This window comes from Dendrobates tinctorius, unplaced genomic scaffold, assembly GCF_039654945.1.
Source record: "Dendrobates tinctorius isolate UK_male_01 unplaced genomic scaffold, ASM3965494v1 ptg000126l, whole genome shotgun sequence".
In the NCBI taxonomy this organism is placed as follows: Eukaryota; Metazoa; Chordata; class Amphibia; order Anura; family Dendrobatidae; genus Dendrobates; species Dendrobates tinctorius.
In genome coordinates this window covers 4,601,750-4,612,089 of record NW_027361794.1, presented here as the reverse complement: position 1 = coordinate 4,612,089, position 10,340 = coordinate 4,601,750, and positions in this window count along the sequence as shown.

The following is a 10,340-nucleotide window of genomic DNA, read 5'->3' as shown; positions in this document are numbered from 1 at the left end:
TGCTTCTCTGGGTCACATGTTTCCTTTCCTCTGTTTCTTCAGGTGCACTTCGAATTTCTTCTCTTTCTGTAACATGAAGAGATAATTCTGCTCTGTCCAAGAACTCTTCACCTTCCTTAATGATCTTCAAAGTAGCTAACCTCTCTTCGAGATTTTGCAACTTTTCCTCCAACAGGGACACAAGCTTGCACTTGTGGCATGTGAAGTTTGGCTTTTCCACTGGTAAGTCTGTGAACATGTAGCAAGAAATGCAGCTCACCAAATGGCTCCTGGCCTCTTCCATGCTCCTACTGTTAAAGAGATATCAAAGCGTTGAAAAATGTGCCAAAATTCTAGCAAATGCTAAGGTTGAACGATTAAACGGTACACTTAAGCTAAAGATTCAAAAAGCAAGTGAGTAATTGGGGAAACCTTAGACAGAATGTCTGCCTTTAGCTCTTTTCTCCATTAGGTAGACACCCAGCAGAGAGACAAACATGTCCCCTTTTGAGGTTCTGTTTGGATCAGAACCAAGACTAGGCCCGTACTTCCCACAGACATTACAGCTACAGTGTGACAACCTCACCAGTTATGTCCAGAACCTCCAAAAGAGACTCTCATTGATGCAAAAACAAGTTTTTGATTCTATTCCAGACCCAGAGAGTCAAGAAGGAACCCTTTCTCTCCAGCCTGAAGATTGGGTAGTGGTTAAAAGACATGCAAGAAAACCATTGGAGCCAAGGTTTGATAGTCCCTACCAAGTCCTCCTTCCTACAGCCACATCAGTAAAACTCGAGGGAAAACCTACTTGGATTCATGCAAGCCACTCTAAGGTCTTTGAAAGAATGATGATGCTGGCAACCTTACCACAGAAGGGACAGATGGTTCAGATAACCCAAAATGATGGGACAATAACTAGGTAGAAGGCTCAGTTGGGAACATTTTGGTTGAAGACCATTCCTCAATAGGACAATGCAAATGATGAGAACTACGATGTAAGTTACGAGAAGGTAGCTATAGAGACAGGTTATTCAGAAAGAAAAGAATGGCTTATGTGGATGAAATATACTACGGAGCAAAATAACTAGAGTTGAGCGACTTTTGGTTTTTTAGGGTCGCGTTTCGTTTCGTGAAACCCGACTTTTCCAAAAGTCGGGTCGAGCAAGATCGTCCGATTATAGGGAAAAGTCGGGGTCGTACCAAAACACGAAACCCAATGTAAGTCAATGGGGAATAAAAGTCGGCAGTGAGAGGAGGACAGGAAACACACCTACAGTGCCCATTTGAATGCCAAAAGCATCAATTCTTCTTACTTAAGCTTGTCAACCTTAATTAACTTCATAATACAAGTTACGCACTGAAAAATGGGGGTTATTTGGCTACAGTTGTGGGGGGGAGGGCTGGCTCCAGGTTTTCATGTGCCCTGGGCGAAAGAGCGCCCCTTTAACACATACCACAACTCATCATGCTCCGATACGGCAGAGAAATAGCGGTATAGTACAATGAAAAATACTTCACTTTTTACATCTCATGACGAGGCCCATCTATTTCTCCATACAGAATCATTGGTCCCATATAATGTTTGAAACAGTATATGATGAGCTCCACATAATGCTACAGTATATGTTGGTCCCCATGGATGAAGCTCCACTGTCTTATGGGCCCAAATAATGCTCCAAACATAATGGGCCCCATTTCTAATGCTCTAGTGTATAATGGGCCCTGTAAATGCTGCTCCAGTGTCTGATGTCCACCTTTGGAATGTTCCAGTGTATGGTGGGCCCCATCTATCATTCTCCAGAGTATAGTGCTCCCCAAAAATTGCTGTCCCAACATTGAAAACAATCAAATAAGTCTTCTCGCTAGGGAATCCCTGTACTTGTCTGGACTCCTCGTCGTCCCCATCTTCGATCTCACTGCACAGTATTTCAACTTTGCAAGTGCTGTGATCCTGAGCAAGCAGGGGGGGCCCACTCGTTGGCGACGGCACTGGCACAGGGCCCCTGATAGTACGGTGGTGTGTCTGATGGCGGGTGGGCCGAACCTGCACTTTCATCTGCAGCTTCCTCTTTGTCACCGTGTAAGATGGAACTGTATATGGGAAGGGTAACCTGAGTTTCATCAGGGTCAGATTCAGGCCGTGTAGCGTGCGAGGGGAATGTAGTGGTCTGGGTCAATGTACCAGCAGATTCATCGAGCAGTGGCTGGGCATCAGTGCACTTGTGTCGCCCCCAGGAGTACGGTCGCCACAGTGGCATTACCTTCTTCCTAGGGAGTGTAATGTCATGCTTGGGAGCAACGAACGATCTCTCTAGCAGGTTAACTGATTGGGCGGCGTTATTCCCACGAGTCATGACCCTCCAAACAGCGTTCATGAAGGCAAAGTGTTTGTTTTACGTGGGCAGTATGGTTGCAAAGCTGAACCTTAAAGGAATGTCCAGAAGGGCACCACCAGGAGTGGAGCCTACGGTTAAATTCGACTCCACCTGGGAAACCTCAACCATGCCAGCTACAGAACAGATGCACACATTGGAAGCTTAATTCCGTTAACGAACGAGACTCCGTCATGCCCCGCCGTCCGAGTCCGGCTTACTAGAGGGACACGTGAGGCTCTGGCACATGAGATTGGCCAATAACTGGTGTGTCATGCCCTTACATGTCCGTGGCTGCATGTGCGCTACACTGAAAAGGCCAGCGTTTGTCGCTTACAGGTGCAGATAACCCGCTGAACAACGTTAGTGATGGGGATCACTGATTACAATTATTACCCGCGAACAATGATTTCCCAGTAAGTGCAGGTCAACCGCAGTTCCGGAATTAGGCCTAACCGTCATTCCTGAAAAAATGAAAAACTTACGTATGCAAACCACAGGTGCTGTAGCTTGCTTAACAGCTCGCCAGCCGTTCTCACGCCCAGTATGGATTACACGTGATTGCACAAAGGTGAGAAAGGGTACCGTATCCCCAGATAACATGTATGGATAGCGTACACATTCAAAATATATGTCTATACATCAGGAGGCAGGCTCAGACGGTGTTAGGCCCAGTATGGATTGCACGTGATTGCACAAAGGTTAGAAAGGGTACCGTATCCCCAGATAACATGTATGGATAGCGTACACATTCAAAATATGTCTATACATCAGGAGGCAGGCTCAGACGGTGTTAGGCCCAGTATGGATTGCACGTGATTGCACAAAGGTTAGAAAGGGTACCGTATCCCCAGATAACATGTATGGATAGCGTACACATTCAAAATATATGTCTATACATCAGGAGGCAGGCTCAGATGGTGTTAGGCCCAGTATGGATTGCACGTGATTGCACAAAGGTTAGAAAGGGTACCGTATCCCCAGATAACATGTATGGATAGCGTACACATTCAAAATATATGTCTATACATCAGGAGGCAGGCTCAGACAATGTTAGGCCCAGTATGGATTGCACGTGATTGCACAAAGGTGAGAAAGGGTACCGTATCCCCAGATAACATGTATGGATAGTGTACACATTCAAAATATACGTCTATACATCAGGAGGCAGGCTCAGACGGTGTTAGGCCCAGTATGGATTGCACATGATTGCACAAAGGTGAGAAAGGGTACCGTATCCCCAGATAACATGTATGGATAGCGTACACATTCAAAATATATGTCTATACATCAGGAGGCAGGCTCAAACGGTGTCAGGCACAGTATGGGTTTGACGGCCCAGACTACACAGCGGAGGAGCAGGGAGAGGTAAAGATTGCAAATGCTGGGGCCCTGCCCAAGCAAGGGGGGCCCACTCGTGGGCATCGGTACTGGCACTGGGCCCCTCATAGTACGGCGGTGTGTCTGACGGCGGGTGTGCACCACCACCGTCAGAGACACTTGATTGCACTATGAGGGACCCTGTGCCAGTGCCCGCGCCCAAGAGTCGGCCTACCCACCTGTCCAGGGCAACGGCACTCGCACGGTGTCGTGCGCTAGGTGGTGACCCCGGCCATGGGGGGGAGGCAGCACAGTTAGGGAGTTTTAGAAAGTGGCATATGTTGATGTTGGACATTCAGCTGATGCAAAAGGTGAAATAGGTCAAGTCCCAGGAAGAGGTGGACCAAAGCAAGCCATTTTTCTGTCACCCTATGTGTCATCAGGGGAAGGTGGGACAAAATCCTTGGAAACCCATGCGTGGTTCATTTTAATGAAGGTTAGATCATCCACATTTTGGGTTGACAGACGGGTCCTTTTTTCTGTCAGGATTGATCCAGCTGCACTGAAGACTCTTTCCGATAGCACACTTGCAGCTGGGCAAGCGAGCTCCTGTAAGGCATATTGTACCAAATCAGGCCAGGTGTCCAGTTTAGCGGCCCAATAGTCAAAGGGGAATGACCTGTGTGGGAGAACATCGATATGGGAGGAAAAGTAGTTTGTAACCATAGTTGACAACTGCTGTCTCCTGTCACTTTCCATCGATGCAGTATTACCAGTTGTGTGAGCGGTACTTGAAAAATCAGTCCACAACATTGTCATGAAACCCCTGTCTCCAACGCCACTTCTGCTGTGTGCACCACGAACACCTCTGCCAAGCTGACCCCGGCCCGTACGGCTCGTGTGAGAACCATCACCGCTGCTGTGTGCTGGGAATGCCTCAAGCAACCGATTTACCAGAGTTGCTTGTTTATTAGCCAATATTAGGTCAAGGTTCTCCTGTGGCATGATGTTTTGTAATTTGCCTTTATAGCGTGGATCCAGGATGCTGGCCAACCAGTAGTCGTCATCGTTCATCATTTTGGCAATGCGGGGGGTCCCTTTTTAGGATCTGCAAGGCATAATCTGACATGTGGGCCAATGTTCCCGGTGTCAATGATGCACTGCGAGTGCTGGTTGGAGGAGCACTTTCTGGCAAATCCACATCCCTCCAGTCACGCACAAACCCTGTACCAGACCTTGCCACGCCAACATTTTCACTTGCCCCACGAGATGCATCCTCCTCCCCTAAGTAATCATCCCCATCATCCTCCTCCTCCTCCTCCTCTTCTTCCTCCACCTCGTCCAGGAGAGGTCCCTGAGCAGACAATGGCTGAATGTCATCAAGGATTCCCTCCTCCTCTTCCTCCTCATCAACATTGGCTGCAGAAGCCTGCTCCTTAAGGTGCGTCAAAGTTTGCATGAGCAGACGCATAAGTGGGATGCTCATGCTTACGATGGCGTCGTCTGCGCTTACCAGCCGTGTGCATTCCTCAAAACACTGAAGGACTTTACAGAGGTCTTTCAGCTTCGACCACTGCACACCTGTCAACTCCATGTCTGCTCTCAAAGTGCCTGGCCGTGTATCCTCCCACAAATGCATTATGGCCTGCCTCTGCTCGCACAGCCGCTCCACCATGTGCAGGGTGGAGTTCCACCTTGTTGCAATGTCGATAATGAGGCGGTGGTTGGGAAGGTGGAGCAATCGCTGCAGCTTCTGCATACGAACGGAGTGTACAGGCGACCGGCGGATGTGCGCGCACAGTCTTCGCACCTTCTGGAGCAGGGCTGTTAACTCCGGATAATTTTTGAGGGAGCACTGCACCACCAGGTTCAAGGTGTGAGCCAAGCAAGGTATGTGGCTGAGTTTTGAAAGGGCTATGGCTGCCACAAAATTACGGCCGTTATCACTAACTACCTTGCCTGCCTCAAGATGTACACTGCCCAGCCATGACTCAGTTTGTCGCTTCAAGTACTCGGCCAGCACCTCGGCGGTGTGTCTGTCGCCCAAACACATCATCTGCAACACAGCCTGCTGACGCTTTCCACTAGCTGCTCGATAGGGGGACATCTCGTGTGCAACAGTGGCAGCTGCAGATGGAGTGCTCGTACGACTGCGCTCTGTGGACGAGCTTTCGCTTCTGGAGGAGGAGGAGGAGGGTCGAACGCCTACAGCCAACTGTTTCCTATACCGTGGGCTAGGCAGCACTGTCCCACCACCGCTGTCCCCTGTGGACCCTGCATCCACCACATTAACCCAGTGCACAGTGATGGACACGTAACGGCCCTGGCCATGCCGACTGGACCATGCATCAGTTGTGAGGTGCACCTTTCCGCTCACTGACTGCTTGAGTGCATGGACAATGCGGTCTTTCACATGATGGTGGAGGGCTGGGATGGCTTTGCGAGAGAAGAAGTGGCGACTGGGTAGGTCATAGCGTGGTACTGCATAGGCCATGAGTTCGTGGAAAGCTGCGCTTTCCACCAACCGAAAGGGCATCATCTCAAACGAGATTAGTTTGGCAATGTGGGCGTTCAAACCCAGTGTACGCGGATGAGAGACTGAGTACTTTCTTGACCTACTCATAGTGTCTGGGAGGGTGAGCTGGACTTGAGAGCTGCATATGGTGGAAGTAGCGGTGGACAGGGCGGACTGAGAGAGGGTTGATGATGGTGATGAAGTTGGTGTTCTTCTGATGGCCTAGAATCAGTCTTTCGTTGATATAACAGTGGGATTCCCTGACTGCTGTGGCCTTGCAACGACACCTCAACATTTGCTGCTGTGCTGACCGGTGGGCTTACAGTGGGGGAAACAATGTAGCGTTGCTGACTACCTTCGTTGTGATCAGTTGCACATGTGGCACTTGAGGTTTGGTGTTGTGTCCACGCTTGCAAGTGCATGGTGTTTAAATGTCTAAGCATGCAACTGGTATTCAAATTTTTCAGATTTTTCCCTCGGCTAAAGGTCTTTGCGCACTTCTTACAGATAACCTTGGCCTGATCATGAGGATTTTGTTCAAAAAAGTGCCACACTGCCCTCTTCCTACTTTGGCAGACATTTTGCGGCCTAGCACACTGTGATCTTTTGACCCTCTGGACAAGCTGTCCAGCAACTCTTTTGATTTTTGGAACCTGTCTTTGGAGTGCTCCGGGCCTGCCAGATAGCAGCTGTTGCGATGTCGATGTCTGCTGTGGATGCTCCTCATCTGAGCTATTGGAAGCAGCACCCTCTTCCCCCAATGGATGCCAATCTGGGTCAACAACTGGGTCATCCATCACCTCCTCTTCAATGTCATGTGCACCTTCCTCTGTGTCACCGTGTATGGTGGTATAGTGTGCGGGAAGGGGCACCTGAGTCTCATCAGGGTCAGAATCTGGCTCTGTACACTGCGAGGACAATGTAGTGCTCTGAGTGAATGTACCAGCAGAATCATCCATCAGCGGCTGTGCATCAGTGCACTCCATGTCAGATTCATCTTGGCCTGGGTAATTCACCATTTGACTTGATAATCCAGGCATGGTATGTGAAAACAGCTCCATGGAGTAATCAGTAGTATGGCCTGCGTCATCCTTCAATCTTGGTTGGGGTGAAGGACACAAGGAAAGGTGTGGTTCATGAACATGAGCCTCCAATGACGACTCAGTGCTTTTACTTTTTACAACTGAAGAAGAGGAGGCGATAGAGCTGGAGGCTGAGTCAGCAATGTAAGACAAAACTTTTTCCTGATGCTCTGGCTTTAAAAGCGGTTTGCCAACTCCTAGAAAACTAAGCCTTTGAAGCCTTATGGAGCCAGACGATGACGCAGGCTCAACACCTCCTGCATTCGGTCCTATTTTGCTCTTGCCACTACCATCAGATCCACCACCAACACCATCATTACCAGCTGCCAACCCCCGCCCAATTCCACTGCCTCTTCCACCAGCCTTCCTCATTTTTGGTAGCAATGTAGACAAAATCCAACAAACTATATAGTAATGTAAAACAAGGTACAAGGTGTCTATAGGACAGGGGAGATTTTGAATTTCTGCTCACACTAGTGGACACTGGACACTTTTGGATTGTGTGAGGCCCACTGAATATCTGAGCGCTATGTCACAGGCTCGATGGCACAGCTGTGACCAAAGTGACTAGAGGATAAGTGAGATTTTGAATTTCTGCAGACACTTGTGGACACTGGACACTTTTGGATTGTGTGAGGCCCACTGAATATCTGAGCGCTATGTCACAGGCAGAAATTGGTTAGTGTATCACAAACTACAAGGTGTATGTAGAATTGGGCAGAGTAGGAATCTCCCTAGAGTGCAGGTCTGTAAGAACGGAACATGTCCTCGACTTATTCTCACAGAGTGACACAGATAGCTTCACTGTGGCTGTGATAACAGCCGTTACACGGTACTGTGTGAGGAGCGTACACCGCTGTCTGGTGTGAAAAAATGCACGCTCAGTACCTCGGCAGGACAAAAAAAAAAATTGGGATTGCTTTTAAAAAAGCAGTTTGCAGCTCAGTACCTCAGCAGGACAAAAAAAAAAAATTGGGATTGCTTTTAAAAAAGCAGTTTGCAGAGCAGTGGGTAAACAGCAATGCAGCTGTCAGGAAGCCTTAGAAGGCAGCCCAACAACCAACACCACTGATACACCACAATATAGCCTCCCCTTGCACTGCACACACAGTGACTGGTGTGTTGTACAGGCACAATCGCTAGCAGCAGAAGCAGTTTTTTTTTCTTCTTCCCTGCCTAACACTCTCCCTACAGAATCAGCAGCAACCTCTCCCTATGCTAAGATCGGCAGAAGTAAGATGGCGGTCGGCGTGCACGCCCTTTTATACCCCCTGTGACGCCCACCAAAGAAAGCCAATCACTTGCATGCCCTTCTAAAAGATGGTGGTGACCCGTGCCTATGTCATCACGTTGCCCACAGTGTCCGTGGATCCTGATTGGCTGAAAAAGAGCGCAAAACAAACTTTTGAAACGCGACTTTGGCGCGTAAGTCGCCGACCTCGTGGCCGACCTCATCCTAGGGTCGGGTTTCGTTTCATGAAACCCGACTTTGCCAAAAGTCGGTGACTTTTGAAATTTTTCGACCCGTTTCGCTCAACTCTAAAAATAACAAATCTAAGTGTATTGCGTGTGCAACTGCCAGATCCCAGTTAGGGACAATTCACCTCAAATTCTCGGAACAAGACCAAAAAGATTTGCAATAAATTTTTAGCCTTGTATGATGCCGCATATGATCCTACTAATGATACTGTGTTACACTCTCTCATAACTATACCTGCTGATAAAAACTGATCAAGTACCCCCTCGAGTTTTCGCATATCCAGGGAACTATACCTGCTTTCAAAGAATAGGGACAGGAGTGGGGAGATTGGTATTAAACTTAACTTCAGAATTCTGTGAAAACACCATCCCCATAGACAAAGATACTGATGGATATGACGCTAAATGGTTTACTGAGCAAACTGCAGCTAGAAGTGATATATGGTGGTTATGTGGGGACATGAAGCCAAGGCCCAGGTTACCAGCAAACTGGATGGGTAGCTGTGCTTTGTCCCAGGTACTTATGCCATTTGAAATAATCTCATCAGAAGAGATACAAAGGGGTTAGATGAATGCCAAAACTATACGCAGAAACAGAAGGTTGTTACGTGCTGGATCTTTGATCCAAGAGTCTACATAGACAATATAGGAGTTACTAGAGGGTACCAGATGTAAAATACAAAGCTAGGAACCAGATAGTGGCATGGTTTGAATCGGTTTTCTTTTGGTGGGTTACACTTAATAAAAATGTGGACTGGATAAATTACATCTACTATAATCAACAAAGGTTTATAAATTTTACTACGGATGCAATAAAGGGAATAGCAGAGCAACTAGGTCCAACTTCTTTAATGATGTGGCAGAATGGAATGGCTTTAGACATGTTGCTAGAAGGAAAAGGAGGGGTTTGTAAAATGTTTGGCACTTACTGTTCTACTTTCATCCCGAACAATACAGCTCCCAATGGAAGCATCATAAAACAATTGGAGGGTCTCACATCAATTTCTGACGAACTAGCAGAAAATTCTGGTATCGACAACGTGTTCTCACAATGGCTTGATTCGTGGTTTGGAAAATGGAGTCATCTGATGTTTAGTCTCCTCATTTCTCTGGCAGCTGTAGCAGCCATACTTGTTACATGTGGATGTTGCTGTATTCCCTGCAGCCGAGGACTCCTCCAAAGATTGATAGATACATCCATTAATAAAACTATGCACATGGAATTGAAACCTCGCCAAGACGAACATGATAAGCTGGTATAATTGAGAATAGAATATGATCTTCCCACCTCATGGGGAATTCGGTGAAGAAAGTAAGGGGGGAAAGTCCGACACTGGCATTAGGCCTTTGATCTACCTGTGGGTTAAAAGAAGAATCATATCTGTTCTTATAAGGAGGGATTGATAGGGGATTCAGAGACCCCTTATGGGACTTTTCCTTATAAATATAAAGATTTTGATTTTAGATAGATTTGTCTGTTCTGCTCGTTGTGAGCAGATTCAGGTCACAGTGACCTATAATAGTTACATGATCGCCAAGTGCTAGATTGACTTAGGAAACTAGTATGGGTGTTGGTGCTGGGAAAACTGATTA